Genomic DNA, 14,862 nt, shown 5'->3' with positions numbered 1-14,862 from the left:
ATATCTGCGAATTGGATGGCAAGATAGACATATTTGAGCAGAGAGAGAAATCGAGATTTAATTTTGAAATTTTTATCTGGATAGCGGGAGAGAGAAAACTGAAACCATTTTAATTTGTCTGAAATTGTTTAAAGGGTATTATTGTCAAGTCATATCAAAAATTAACAAAAATAGTTAAAAGTATAAAAAATGATATTTTTAAATTGAGCTTATGAGAAAGGTTATTTCTCACAATTTTTTCTTATGAATATTTATACTCTCAATGATGAGGCACAAAGAGTTGAGTTTTGGGCAAACTTATTACATGAATTATAATGTAGAGATGTATGGTGGTGTGTAGGTGGAGATTTTGACTTTTGCCAAGAATAAGGAGGAAAATATAGAAAAGTCTGATGTCACGATATGGATAATGACTTTTGGTAATTTTATCCAAAATACTGCTTTGATTGATTTTCTAATGTCGGGATAAAAATTTACGTGGTGTAATGGAAGAGAAGAAGCTACATTTTATAGGTTAGGCAGTTCGTACTTAATGCTGATTGGTTGACTTGTTATGCTGATATAGAAGGGTGCAAATCCACGTGAACAAGCTGAATTAGTGTCGGATCTGTACAAGATGAATTACTTTTGGGTTGGACCACTTACTAAAATAGCATTTGGAAGTAGGAGAATTCCATGCGGATAAACTCTTCCGATGGTAGGGTTTGAGCAGGACTCTTTCACTGGAAACGTGAGAGGGAAGTGTTCTTCAATTGTGGGATTTTATGGAAATGTAGAGTTTAGTATTTATTAGGTGTTAGATATAAAATGACTTGGTATGAACTGAAGAGTTTTGGTTATGAGGAGAATATGGCACCTAAGTCATTTTTTCTAAGAACAATGTGTACATACAGGTCTGGTTACGTGGATATTGTGGCACCTGGGACAGTTTTTCAGACAAACATCACATGCTCTCGGACGGCATTATCGTGATTGGAAAGAAGTTGAGATATCTAGAAATCCCCAACTCTAGGTACCTTGCTATTGGAGTTTTTTATTTGTATTTCTATAAATATTCATAAAAATCTAAATTTTTTTTAGGTTTTTGGCAATAATAATGACTAAACCTTTTCAAAGGGACCTTTTTTCCATTTTTTCAAATCATACATACATATATATATATATACATACATATATATATATATATATATATATATATATATATATATCAAATCATATATATAAATATATATTTGACTTTTATAAGCTTTTCAGAAAAATAGAGCAATACACGGCCAAAATCAGAACTCAGAATTCGTGATCAAACATTGGCCTAGGCACAACACTTCTAGGTTAAGGGCAGCAATTGCAATCTCTCAAGCTTATATACACACACACAAAGCTAATTTCAAATTAATGCCCCCACTCACAGTGACAAGCATTATTACTTCAACAGCAACTAATCAAGCTTTCCTTTCTCACCAACCAGCCTCCAAGCTCGGCAGTGCATGCTTTAAACTTCAATTTCCCTCCCCTTGTACAGAACATACAAGCTTATTTCTCAGCTGCCACGTAAATTCCAGAACACAGCCTAGCTTAGCTTCAACTACTCAACATTACAAGCCTAAATTCCTAATTCCAAGTTCACATTACATATTAATCTTTACCTCATTAGTTAAACGGAACCAATCCAAACTTCACAAAATTTCCGGCAGCTCAAGGGAAAAACATTAAGCTGAAACAACAATCAAACCTCATTTATAGACCGATTGAATAATGATTTAAGCTGGTGGAAGGCTTAGTCTTACTTCAAATGCTGAATCAACCCAATTTAAACTCCAGAATTCCAGCGGAACACAGCTAAGATGAAGCACACAAACAGAATTTCATTTTCAAACCGATCAAAATGTAGTTCAAGTGGCTAGGAACCTCGCTCTTACTTCAATGGCAGATGGCCTGACCGGATCTGAATAGTAGGAAAACCACGATCTGATCATCATGTGATTGAAAATTTTATTAAATGTTTATATTTATTGTTATCTACGTTACACCTAAATACTTATTTTTTATTTATTTTAAAATAATTATCATATATAAAATACAATTACTATTATCATAAAAAGTTTGAAGTATAAATAATCGAAGTTTTGTGCTATCAGTCTACAAATTGTTTAATACTATTAAAAATATGAAAATATTTTTTTAATAAAAGTCATTCGATACAATTAAAATTTTATTTACAAACTAGATAAACTTTATTAATATTTATAGTAAAAATATTTAGAATAGTACTCTGTTAGTAAACTTGATAAACAAATATGTTAATTTTTTGTCAATAAAAAATTTTATCAACATTTGTGTTTTAATATATATTATAATTTTTTGTCAAGAATTGAAAATTTTTATTAATAAAGAATGAATATGAAAGTTACTAAGGGTACAAATTTTTATTAATAAAGAATGAAAATTTCTTGAGACTTGAGAGTCAAAACTCAAAAGTAGATTACTAAGGGTTTCAACTACTAAACACAAACGTGAACTGCTGTACCTCTATTTTCTTTGACAGGCAATGGAAACATGCCAATATCTTCCTAGTGTGCTAGTCTTTTTAAGCATTCAAGTTCAAGAAACTTGAAACTTCAAAGAAACCCACACCCCCAATACTTTGCAGCCTGGTAAAAAAACGAAAAAAAATTCTTGAAATCTTATCCTAACATAATAAAAGAGCATGTCATCAAGCTCATGCTTCATGATCCCCACTGTCATAGTTTTAGAATCCCAACCATGCAAGAATTATTGATACTCGATTAACCAATTGGTCATGGAAAAAACATATAGATAGCAAAAAAGAGATTCTACTCCTGTGAATCCATTTGGACAACAAATGTTTGAAAGGGTTCAAGTAGTTAAATGGACAGCATTAATTGGATTTATTTTTTGGACATTGACATGATGCATGGATTTGTGGTTTGCAAAATTTGGATAGTAATTGCGTGTCTAATTTACTATTTTAATATCCAATTTTCTTTAATTGGATATTTTTATCTTTTGGTGGTTGTTTTTATGTATTTTTTAGTATTTCTTGTAATCAGAAATGACCAAAGTCCTTTATGACTTTGGCTGTCATTTATTTAATGGCATCATTTTTTAAAAAGATGTTCTTTTTCATTTTTTTCCATCAATACTAATCTTAGATAATGGCATCAGATTTGTTGTAGTTTTTTTAATTATGTATTACTTCATGACAATGCACACCTTCTAATAGAAAATTTCAATCTTTCTTATATAATTCATGAGCTTTTACATTAGCTACATAAATTTACAACTTTATGCTTCGAATTACATGAGCTAATTTGCTACCCAAAAGTTTGTTTTCTAGTAATAGTTTATCAGAAATAAGCTTAAGCCAAAATTTAGTCTTCACAGCTATGTCAAACAATAAATGCTTCATATAAAAAACCACTCATTATTATCATTAATGGGAAGGTGTGTAGGTTGTCTCGAAGGTGTAGCTTTTGAATGTTTATGCTCCCACCGGTAAGACACAAAGAATTGAATTTTGGGCAAACTTATTACATGAATTATAATGTAAAGATATATGGTGGTGTGTGGGTGGGGATTTTAGCTTCATCAAAAATAAGGAGGAAAATATAGGAAAGTGTCATGTCATAAGATCGGTTATGGTGTTTCCTGATTTGCAGTAAAAGAGAAGAAGTTATTTATATGTTAAACAGATGCTTAGTTGATGCTGATTGGTTGGCTTGTTATGCTAATATGTTACATAAGGGTCAAGATCCACATGCACAAGCTGAATTAGTGTCGGCTTTTCTTAGAACAATATGCACATACAAGTCTGGTGACGTGGATGTTGCGGTACCTAGGACAGTTTTTCGGACATACATCGCATCCTCTCGTACTGCATTATCGTGAGCGGCAATTGGAAAGAAGTTGAGATGTCTAGATCTCCAACTCTTGGTACCTTGCTACTGGGGATTATTTATTTGCATTTCTATATGTAATCATAAAAGTTCAAAGTATTTTAGGATTTGGCTTTTGGTAATAATAATGTATATTTTTCATAAAAAAATATTATTTATCATTTTATATTACGTGATATATTGACATGTTATATTGATGATAACGTCAAATGATGATAAAATCATATAACATTTTTCACTTTTTACGTTAACGTCACTTCAATATCATATTAGTATTACGTGAATATAAAATCACAAATAATATTTTTTATTTATAATAATTAGTAAATTATTAGTTATAAGAATTTATTTGATTTGAAAGTAATAAAAAAGTAAAAAACTTATTTAAATTTTTTAAAATAATTTAAAAGTTTTTTCAAGTATTATATCATTAATAACTCCGGTCAATCGTTACTAAACAAAAATAATATACAAATCCTTGGAAAAGTTCCTTGTTGAACTATTTGACTCATTATATATACACAAATATAATAATATATATTGATTTTATATTAATACTGTTCATTTTGTACATGTAAAACAAATTTTAAACATTATAAACTGCTCCCACACCTTTCCAAAATGTATTGACGAATTCACATATTCAAATTTTCAAGTTTTTGTTTTACAAACAAATTAAGTTAAACCAGCAAACCAGAAAAGACTATATATGAAAAAATAATGAATTATTTCCATACTCCATAGTGCACGGAGTCAAAGGTGAAAATGTAAAACCATGTGGGAAGGAGAGCTCTCCCAATTGAAGTCTAGCTATTAACGTATAACAATTCAATATTGGAACCATGCATATATATATATATATATATATATAATAAATTTGACTAGATTCCTTGAGTTAGTGACTAAACATGAAATCTTTTAATATGGAACAAGGTTTTACATATAGTCAGACAAAAAAACCTGATCCATGTGCTACATTAATCAACACCAACTGTATACATATAGATCTCTCTTGGCTGCTGCCAGCAACCTTTGACTTATCAATGGCAGATGGCCTGACCGGATCTGACCAGTAGGGAAACCACGATCTGATCATCACGTGATTGAAAATTTTATTAATATTTATATTTATTGTTACCTACATTAAACGTAAATATTTTTTTAATTTTTTAAAAATAATTATCATATATAAAATACAATTATTATTAATAGATAAAGTTTGAAGTATAAATAATCGAAGTTTTATACTGTTAGACTACAAATTGTTTAATACTATTAAAAATATGAAAACATTTTGTTAATAAAAGTCATTAGATATAATTAAAATTTATTTACAAATTAGATAAATTTTATTAATATTTATAATAAAAATATTTAAAATAGTACTTTGTTAGTAAACTTTGATAAACAAATATGTTAATTTTTTGTCAATAAAAAATTTTATGAACATTCGTGTTTTAATATATATTATAAATTTGGTGGTAATATACTTTCACGAGGCTAATAGTCATGTACTCAAATCATGCTTCATTCTTCATTTAACTAGGTGTGTAGGAAGCGTATAAAGAATGTTAGGAATCTGTCTATTTTACATTGGTTTTATCTTAAGCCAGCAACTCTGCTGAATGCATATGGACAGGAAGAAATTGACAAGGTATATATATGGTAGAGTAAGTATACTACTTTAACTGCGACCATTTCCTTGCTGAATTAAGGATATATATATATATATATATCAATGATTAATATGACTTAAGACGAAAGACTGTTTCCCAAATCAAATAATTGACTGCAATATTGCTTTGTATTGTGTTTTTCTCCTATGTTTACTAATTAATCGAGTCAATTAAACTTGACCTGTTCCATACAAATTAAGTCTATAATGTGTACTTGTGGTTTTCTCAAATTAATAAACTCGTTAATCAAGGAATTAATCTTTTATTTGACGAATTAATCTATACATAAATTGATCAGAGCAGGCGGTAACTCGAGTTGAATTAATCAAAATATGAAGTTTGAGCTTGAAACTTGATGTAAAAGAATTTTATTAAATGCCAATTGCGTAGGGGAGGGAAGCAGGGAAGAAGGTCCTAAAGCTGAAAATATAAACCGTTACTACTTGGTAAGAAATTGTGTTCCTTTTTAAATTGCTTAATTATATCATCAATTGGACCCTGATAACTTTGACTTTCTTTTTTGATAGTAAAGAAAGAAACTTCAATCAAAATGATAAAACATGAGAGTTATATGAATAACATTACCCCATTTTTACTTGAGAAGATGACAGCCTAGACAATCTTAAACAAAGGCAAAGGTATCCATCCCAACAGTTCCCCATTCCCATAATGTAAGATTAAGACTGATGAGTTTCTTTAATAGCTAGCAGAAAGTCACTATCTGTTAAGCTGATTACTAAACATAAAATATATTATGTTTTAATGATGCATGTAGTTGAATTGATCAGGCTTTCAAAATTTCTTTAGACTTTGTATAATTAAATTGTTCCAATTGTTTTTTTTAATGAATTTGCATAATTTCAGTTTATTTCATTTTACAATATGTTTACTTGGGCCCATCAAATTTGGGTTACACTTAATGTTCTTCACATTTGTCTTTGGAACATTTGGGCTCATGTGGAGAGTCATTATTCCACAAATACAAAACAAAATAAAAAAAAATTGTAGACAATCATTTTTTAAATAATAATAATATTAAATATAATTAAAATTATAATATAAAAAATTAAAAAATATTAACAATGTCCAAATATCAGAAGAATCAAAGATAAAAGAAAAATGATATAGGTGAAATTGAATTTAGTGTGCCAATCCAAATTTAAAGGTGGATTTGGGATTTCAAACTTGGTAAATGGTGGTGCTTGAGGTATGAATGCAATCAAGATGCCTTGTGGAGACGACTCTTGTGTGAGAAATTATTATGGTGAGGGTGCTTCGCTTTGTACCCCCTCAAATCACCACAAAAGAAAAATGTTAAGTGCATGGAGAAACATTGTATGCCTTTTAGAGATTGAGGGGGTTGGGAAATTTTCGTTTTGGAAAGACAAATAGGTCTCGGGTATGCTTCTAAAAGACCTGTTTCCAAGGATGTTTCAGTTGTCCACGAACAAAAACATCAAGGTGGCAGAAGTGTGGAGGGAGGGAAGTGAATGGAGCCTTGAATTTGCAAGGCAACTATTCGAATGGGAGAAAAATTAAATATTCCTTCAGGGAGCTAAAGCTTATCCTAGAAAATGTGTTCTTAGATAGAGACAGAAAAGACCAGCTTATATGGGAGTTGAATACACACGGGATCTTCTTGGTAAAGCAGGCAATAGAAGCTCTACAAAATTAGCATCAACAGGGACCCCATAAGGTGTGGTATTCTCGGGTGTGGAAGTTCATTATCCCTCTTAAGGTAAAAAGTTCCTTATGGCTGGCAGTGAAAAATTGCATTCCAACAAAAACTTTTTTTGAGACCTAGGAGCATTCATTTTGATGACAATAATTTATACTGCATGTAGTGTAGATGTTGTGAGGAAAGTTGTGAACATATCTTGATTATTAAGGAAATTATGAAAAATAACCCTCCTCATAAACCTAATTCAAAAATATCCTTCATTATAATTTTAATTATTTTTTATCAATTTTTTATATGACTTGACAACAATACCTTTTAAACAATTTCAAACAAATTAAAATGGTTTTGATTTTTTTTATCCCGTTATCCAAATAAAAATTTCAAAATTAAAACTCGATTTCTCTTTCTTGCCAAATATTATTTATCTCACTATCTCAAAGAGCAGAGACGACATCAAGGTATGTGTTTTAAATTATTAGGTTTATTAGTTTATTCATAAAACCCTAAAGTTGAAGAGTTGAATTAGACATATCTATAAATTAGAACACTGTATGTCTTTGACAACTTAAACCTAGCTGTGAGCAGGTAAATCAATTAGTTATTAAGTATTGAATTACTAGTCTTTAGGCATTGTGTCAATGGTTTTTAGGTATTACGAACCTGGTTTTTAGGCATTACATGACTTAATCATTACGTTTCTAGTTTTTAGGCATTCCGTGATTGATTTTAAGTATTGCGTAACTGATTTTTAGGCATTATGTGACTGATTTTTAAGCAACAACTAAGTCACACAATGCTTAAAAATTAATCACGTAATGCCTTACTAACTAGTCATGCAATGTCTTACTAACCAGTCGCGCAATGTCTTCCAATCAGTCACACAATACTTAAAAATCAGTCACACAATGCCTAAAAATTAGTAACGTAATGCTTAAAAATTAGTTACGCAATGCCTAAAAACCACCAAAACTACTTAATTTCATTTAACAAAATCAGTTACTTCAAACAATACATCATATTTCATTTAACAACATAAACAATGAATATGCCTACTTGGCAAAAACTGCTCAAAATGCTCAAAGATTTTTCTTTGTATATAAAAAACACTCCAAAATACTTAAAAATGCTCAAAACACTCAAAGATTTTTTTTTTGTGTATAAAAAATCACTCCAAAATGCTCAAAATGCTTAAAAGTTTTTTTTTCTAGTAAGGAATACTCCAAAGATGAATGGTTTGGTGAGAAAAGCACAAAGGATATGAGTCCATTTGAGTTGCGAACCTAAATATATGAGTCAGTTTCTTTAAGAATAAATTTATCCAAAATTAATTTTTCTTAGTTAAAATTATAGAAATGGTTATTTTCAAAAGCACTTTATGTATGAATGGTATTTTTAAAAAGAACCTTCATTATTTGCCAATTATCATGATCAATATAAGGGTGATTCCTTGTGCGAAGGAATGATGGCAATTAGTAGTATGAAGAAGAAATAGTTGGCGATACGTGAAGCTACCCTATGGTCAGTTTGGTTAGCTTAAACTGTTTTCAATGTTCAATGACAAGAAAGGGGAAAGGGCGGAGATTATCTTATGATCAAAATGAGATCCAAATTTTGGATTAATGCAATAGATGAAAACGGGGTTGTTGATGAGGTTGGATGGTGGAGTATGCTCAAAATAGTGAATAATTCAAATATCATAGGAGACAATCCAAAGAGCACTAGCTAGAATCTGTCAAGTGGTGATGAGCTGAAATTTAATGTAAATGGTACAGTAAAGGAAACTAAGCCCGACCGGCTGCAAAAGAGTCCTAGGAGATCGATAATGCTAGTGCAGTGGTGAAAATATTATTTGGGCCACTAAGTGTTCAAGATTCAAACTATACTGATTGTAGCCATTAAAATTCCACTGGACTTATTCAATATGTCACCATGGAAAATTTTGAAAACTTTTGGTGATAGAATCTAACCCTCTTGTTGCTGTATCATATGTAAGAAAAGAATCCTTGAAGCCTTGGAAATATTAGAAGATTTTTTCAGAGATTGACAGGTTGCAGAAAAAGTATCGTGAGAGTGATTATTACTCATATTTTAGGAAAGTAATTATTTTCACAAATTCTTTGGCAAAGGTGTGGTATTCTGGGTGTGGAAGTTCATTATCCCTCTTAAGGTGAAAAGTTCTTTATGGCTGCCAGTGAAAAATTGCATTCCAACAAAAACTATTTTTGAGACCTAGGAGCATTCATTTTGATGACAATAATTTATTATGCATGTAATGTAGATGTTGTGAGGAAAGTTGTGAACATATCTTGATTATTGAAGAAATTGTGAGAAATAACCCTCCTCATAAATCTAATTCGAAAATATACTTCATTATAATTTTAATTGTTTTTAATTAATTTTTTATATGATTTGACAACAATGCCCTTTAAACAATTTCAAACAAATTAAAATGATTTCGGTCTTTTCTATCCTCCATCCAAACAAAAATTTTAAAATTAAATTTCGATTTCTCTCTCTTGCCAAATACTGTCTATCTCACCATCCCAAAGAGCAAAGATGACATCAAGATATGTGTTTTAGGGTCTTGGATTTATTGGTTTATTCATAGAACCCAAAAGTTGAGAGGTTGAAATTGATTAGACATATCTATAAATTATAACATTGTATGATTTTGGTAACTTAAACCTAACTGCAAGCAGGCAAATCAATTAGTTATTAAGTATTGCATTACTGGTTTTTAGGCATTGTGTCACTGGTTTTTAAGTATTGCGAAATTGGTTTTTAGGTATTGCATGATTTAATCATTACATTTCAAGTTTTTGGACATTGCGTGACTAATTTTAAGTATTGCGTGACTGGTTTTGTGATTGATTTTTAGACAATAACTAAGTCACACAATGCTTAAAAACTAGTCATGTAATACCTTACTAACCAGTCACACAATATCATATGAACTAGTCATGCAAATCAATCAGTCACACAATTTCATATCCACCAGTCACGCAATACTTAAAAATAATCGTCCAATACTTAAATATTAATAACTTAATGCTTAAAAATTAATCATGCAATGCTCAAAAACCGATTACACAATACCCAAAAACCACCAAAACTACTGAATTTGATATAACAAATCAATAACTTCAAATAATACACCATATTTCATTTAACAACATAATCAACAAATATATCTACTTGCCAAAGAATGCTCAAAATACTCAAAGGTTTTTCTTCATATATCAAAAATCACTCCAAAATGTTTAAAAATGCTCAAAACGTTCAAAGATTTGTGCGTGTATAAAAATCCACTTTAAAATGTTCAAAATGCTTAAAAGTTTTTTTTTTCTGATAAGAAATACTTCAGAGATGAATAGTCTAACGAAGAAAGCTCAAAAAGATATGAACTGGTTTGAAGTATGAACCTAAATATATGGATCGGTTTCATTAAAGGTAATTTTGTTCAAAATTAATTTCTCAAGATAAAAAATAATTAAAATTATAGAAAATATTATTTTTAAAAGGAACCTTGATTATTTGCCAATTCTCATGGTCAATATAAGGGTGATTCCTTGGATGGCAATTACTAGTATGAAGAAGAAATAGTTGGCGGTAAGTGAAGAAGAAATGTTTTCAATGTTCAATGAGAAGAAAGGGGAAAGGGTGGAGATTATCTTTACTATCAAAATGACATCCAAATTTTGGATTAATGCAATAGATAAAATCGGGGTTGTTGATGAGGCTGGATGGTGGGCTATGCTCGAAATGGTGAATAATTCAAATATCATAGGTGACAATCCAAAGAGCATTAGCTAGAATCTATCAAGTAGTGACGAGCTGAAATTTAACGTTGATGGTCCAGTAAGGGGAACTTAAGCCCAACCGGCTGCGAAAGAATCTTAAGAGATAATGGCAGTGTAGTGGTGAGAATATTCTTTGGGCCACTTGGTGTTCAAGATTCGAACTATACCGGTAGTAGCTACTAAAATTGCATTGGACTTATTCAATATGTCACATGGAAATTTTTGAAAACTTTGGTGATAGAATCTGACTCTCTTGTTGCTGTATCATGTGCAAGAAAAGATCCTTGAGGCCTTAGAAATATTAGAAGATTTTTTCAGAGATTGACAGGTTACAGAAAAAGTATCGTGAGAGTGATTATTACTCATATTTTAGGAAAGCAATTTTTTTCACAAATTCTTTGGCAAAGTTAGGAGTAGATTGCTCCGATTTGTTTTATGTTGGGTGGTGGTTACTGATAGGGTGTGCAACAGATTACTAGTTATTGTACACTATGGTGTATTACAACAGATTTGGAATATCCATCTCAGTAAATGAGATGTGAACCTTGTGATGCTTATTTTATCAGTAATGAAACCAAATTATAGCAAAAAAAAAAACCCTTTTGCTCCCGCTGCTATCATGCTCGACGACCATCAACGTATCACTCAATTTTGAAACTTCTTTGACTAACTGATCCCTCGATCCATTAGCTTCACGTAGCGTATGTTCAATATGTCCTTAGTTTGATTTACAACGATAATGAGTCAATCTGCAGCATATAATGGGTAAAAGAATAAGTTGTCTTGTACCTTTGAGAGTTCGAAACCTATAGCCTTATAAAGAAGAGGGATTCTTGAATCCTGTTCTGGAATCTAATGGGTAATAATACCTCAAGTGGGTACCTTTAAACAAGGCCAGCTTCGGGCAGTCTACAAAAACTTGACTACAGAGCTTGATCACTAAATTTAAAGTGCAAATGTTGTATCTTGAGGAAGATAAATAATTGAAATTAGTATATTTATTTTGTGCTTGTGTAAATTCCATAGGTTTCAACAACTGTTCTCCATATGAATCAAGAAAATAGAGCAACTAATTCTAATTAACTTAGGGTTGTTGCAGAGCAAGAACGAGTGTTTAGATAGAAACCAGATAATTTATTACCTAGGCGTAGACACCATATTTTTGGTGTTAATTAAATAATAATAATAATAATAAGAAAAGAAGAAAACAAAAAAGATAGGAGGTACGTCTGGCAGGGTAGTGAGGCACTACACTCGGCCAAAAAATCGACTGTATAAAAAAAAGTACTGTAGCAGCATCAAAAGGGGAGCAATCAAAGAAATCCCTAGCAATAAACAGCAACCAAAAAAAACCTAGCCGCAAATGCCATCAAACACTTTAGTTTAGCAGTAAACAATCAAACACAATCAATAGTCAAAAATCAATCAAAAAAATGCAAAAAGTAAGAGAAATAAGAAGTGACTTTTTAGAGTGTGGGTTTTGATTTTTAAGGGGAGATCTGGATTTTTAGGAGGGATTTTGGGTAACCGGTGGAGTGTTTTAGTTTTGGGTGGTTCAAATCTGGTGAGAGAGACCCTTTTTTTGCCACCGGTTAAAAGAGAGATTATGGGTTGGTGTTGCCAGCCAGAAAAGAGAGGGTGATTTGGGTTGTTGTGGGAGAGCAGATCTAGGCGGCCGACGGTAGGGAGGTCCGGTCTGGGCGACGCTGGTGGGAAGGAAGAGAAGGGGATCTGTTTTGGTAGCCGACACCGGTGAAGGGACACAGCCCGATCAGCGTCGGTTATAGGAGAAAGAGGAGCCGATCTAGGTAGCCAGCGACGCCTCCGGTTAGGGAGAGCCGACCATTGGGGAGTGACACCGACGTGAAGGTGAGAGGAGTCGAGAGATTTGGGGAGAAAAATGTTGAATTTTTAGAGAGAGAAGAGAGAGATCTGGCGGCTAGAGAGAGAAATTAAAGGGAGAAAATGAAAAAGGGTGAAGAAAAAGTCATTTTATACTTAGGGTAGGGCATCAAAACGATGTAGTTTTGTACCTTGAGGTTAGTGGGCGGGAGACTGGACAATGGGCCTTGGAGCGGATCACGGGTCAGGCCGATTATTTGGGCTAGTTTAGCCCAATCAGGTAAAAATTTTAACCTTTTTATGAAAATGTTTGTGTTTTAGGCAGGCCCATTTTATATGTTTTTAGGAATATTAAGCAGAATTAATTAATTATTATAGTGTAATGTTCTAAATTTTTAGATGATATTTTAGAATAGGAAATTTATACAGATATGAGAATATGGAAATAATAAAGCGTAAAAAAATAAAAAAATAAATAAGAAAAGAATAAAAAATAATATATATATATATAATATTTTAGAAAATGTTTAGTTATACAAAGAACTTATGTTTAGGAAAATAATTATTACAAATGTATAATAAAAATATAAAAAAAATAATGATAAAAAAAGAAAATAATAATAATATTCCATAACATTAACTACAAGTATAATGTACCGATGATGGGATGATCGATCGGGATGTGAGAAGTCGCAATCCCGAGCCAATTTTTGCTAGGTTCGGAATCCGAATTAAGGCTCCACTAGTACGATGGGAGGGCTTCGATTTCGAGATCCCGAAATTTTTATGAAAAAAAATAACAACATAAAATCATTCAAGAAATAATAAATAAATAAATAATAGATGAAAAAGAAGAATATAAAAAATAATAATGATAAGAAATAAAATAAAGGATATAATAATAAAAAATAATAAAGAAATATAAAATATAAAATAATAAAAATAGTAAAAAAATGATGAGATTTTTGTTCATTAAAATAACATGGAATCATGAACAATTTATAAAGTATCCAATTATAAATAAGGGAAATATAAAGAAAGAAATTTCATAAGAAATAGCAAGGGAAATATAGGAGAAACTTAGGATAAGAAAAAAATATAAAAAATATAATAATAATAATAATAAAAGATAAATAAATAAAATAAAATAAATAAATAAAATAAAAGATATAAAATGATAATTAGAAAATAATAGTGATAAAAATAGTTAATTGCACTTGCATAGCATATATATATATATTGCATCATGCATATCATTGCATATAAATATTTTTATTTTCGAGTTTAAGCCCCGATGATGGGATCTTCTGAGGGTCTTGCGAAAGTGGGTATTCCTCGAAAAGTTCTTTAGGTGAAAAGGTGTCCCCGGATTTCACCAGTATGACGAGAGGGCTCGAGAAACGTCTTTAATAAAAGACTTTTGCTCGTATTAGGTTCATTATTCATGAAAATATTATTTTTTAAAGAAAAACGTACGATAACCCCGATGATGGGAATTATTCATTGAATTTGCGAAAGTGAGTTTCTCGGATAATTCCCTAGGTGAGAGAACACCCCAGATCCCACTAGTATGATGGGCGGATTCGGGAGAACGTTCTCAATAAAAAGTTATTAGTCCAACATTTTTATCTCACACCATGCATCTCATCTTTCCTCACATTTGCATTCCATTTTAGGTTAAATATGAGATAAAATTGGAGATATAATAAACAAGTTATAGCTAAGGAAATAAAATGAACTTAAAAAATAAAGCCTAATAGGGTAATCTAAAAATGATACCGTTCATGGAACGGGCGTCTCGAGGGTGCTAATCCTTCCCTGAACGTAACCGTACTCCTGAACCTAGATCTGAAAAAAAATGTAGACGAGTTTAAGGTTCTTTCGACGGGCTTAAATCTAATTAAGACTCCGTCGATTAGAATCGAGTCAATAGGTGGCCAATCACA

The sequence above is a fragment of the Theobroma cacao genome, chromosome 10 (genome assembly GCF_000208745.1).
Source record: "Theobroma cacao cultivar B97-61/B2 chromosome 10, Criollo_cocoa_genome_V2, whole genome shotgun sequence".
In the NCBI taxonomy this organism is placed as follows: Eukaryota; Viridiplantae; Streptophyta; class Magnoliopsida; order Malvales; family Malvaceae; genus Theobroma; species Theobroma cacao.
This window is presented reverse-complemented; position numbering follows the sequence as displayed.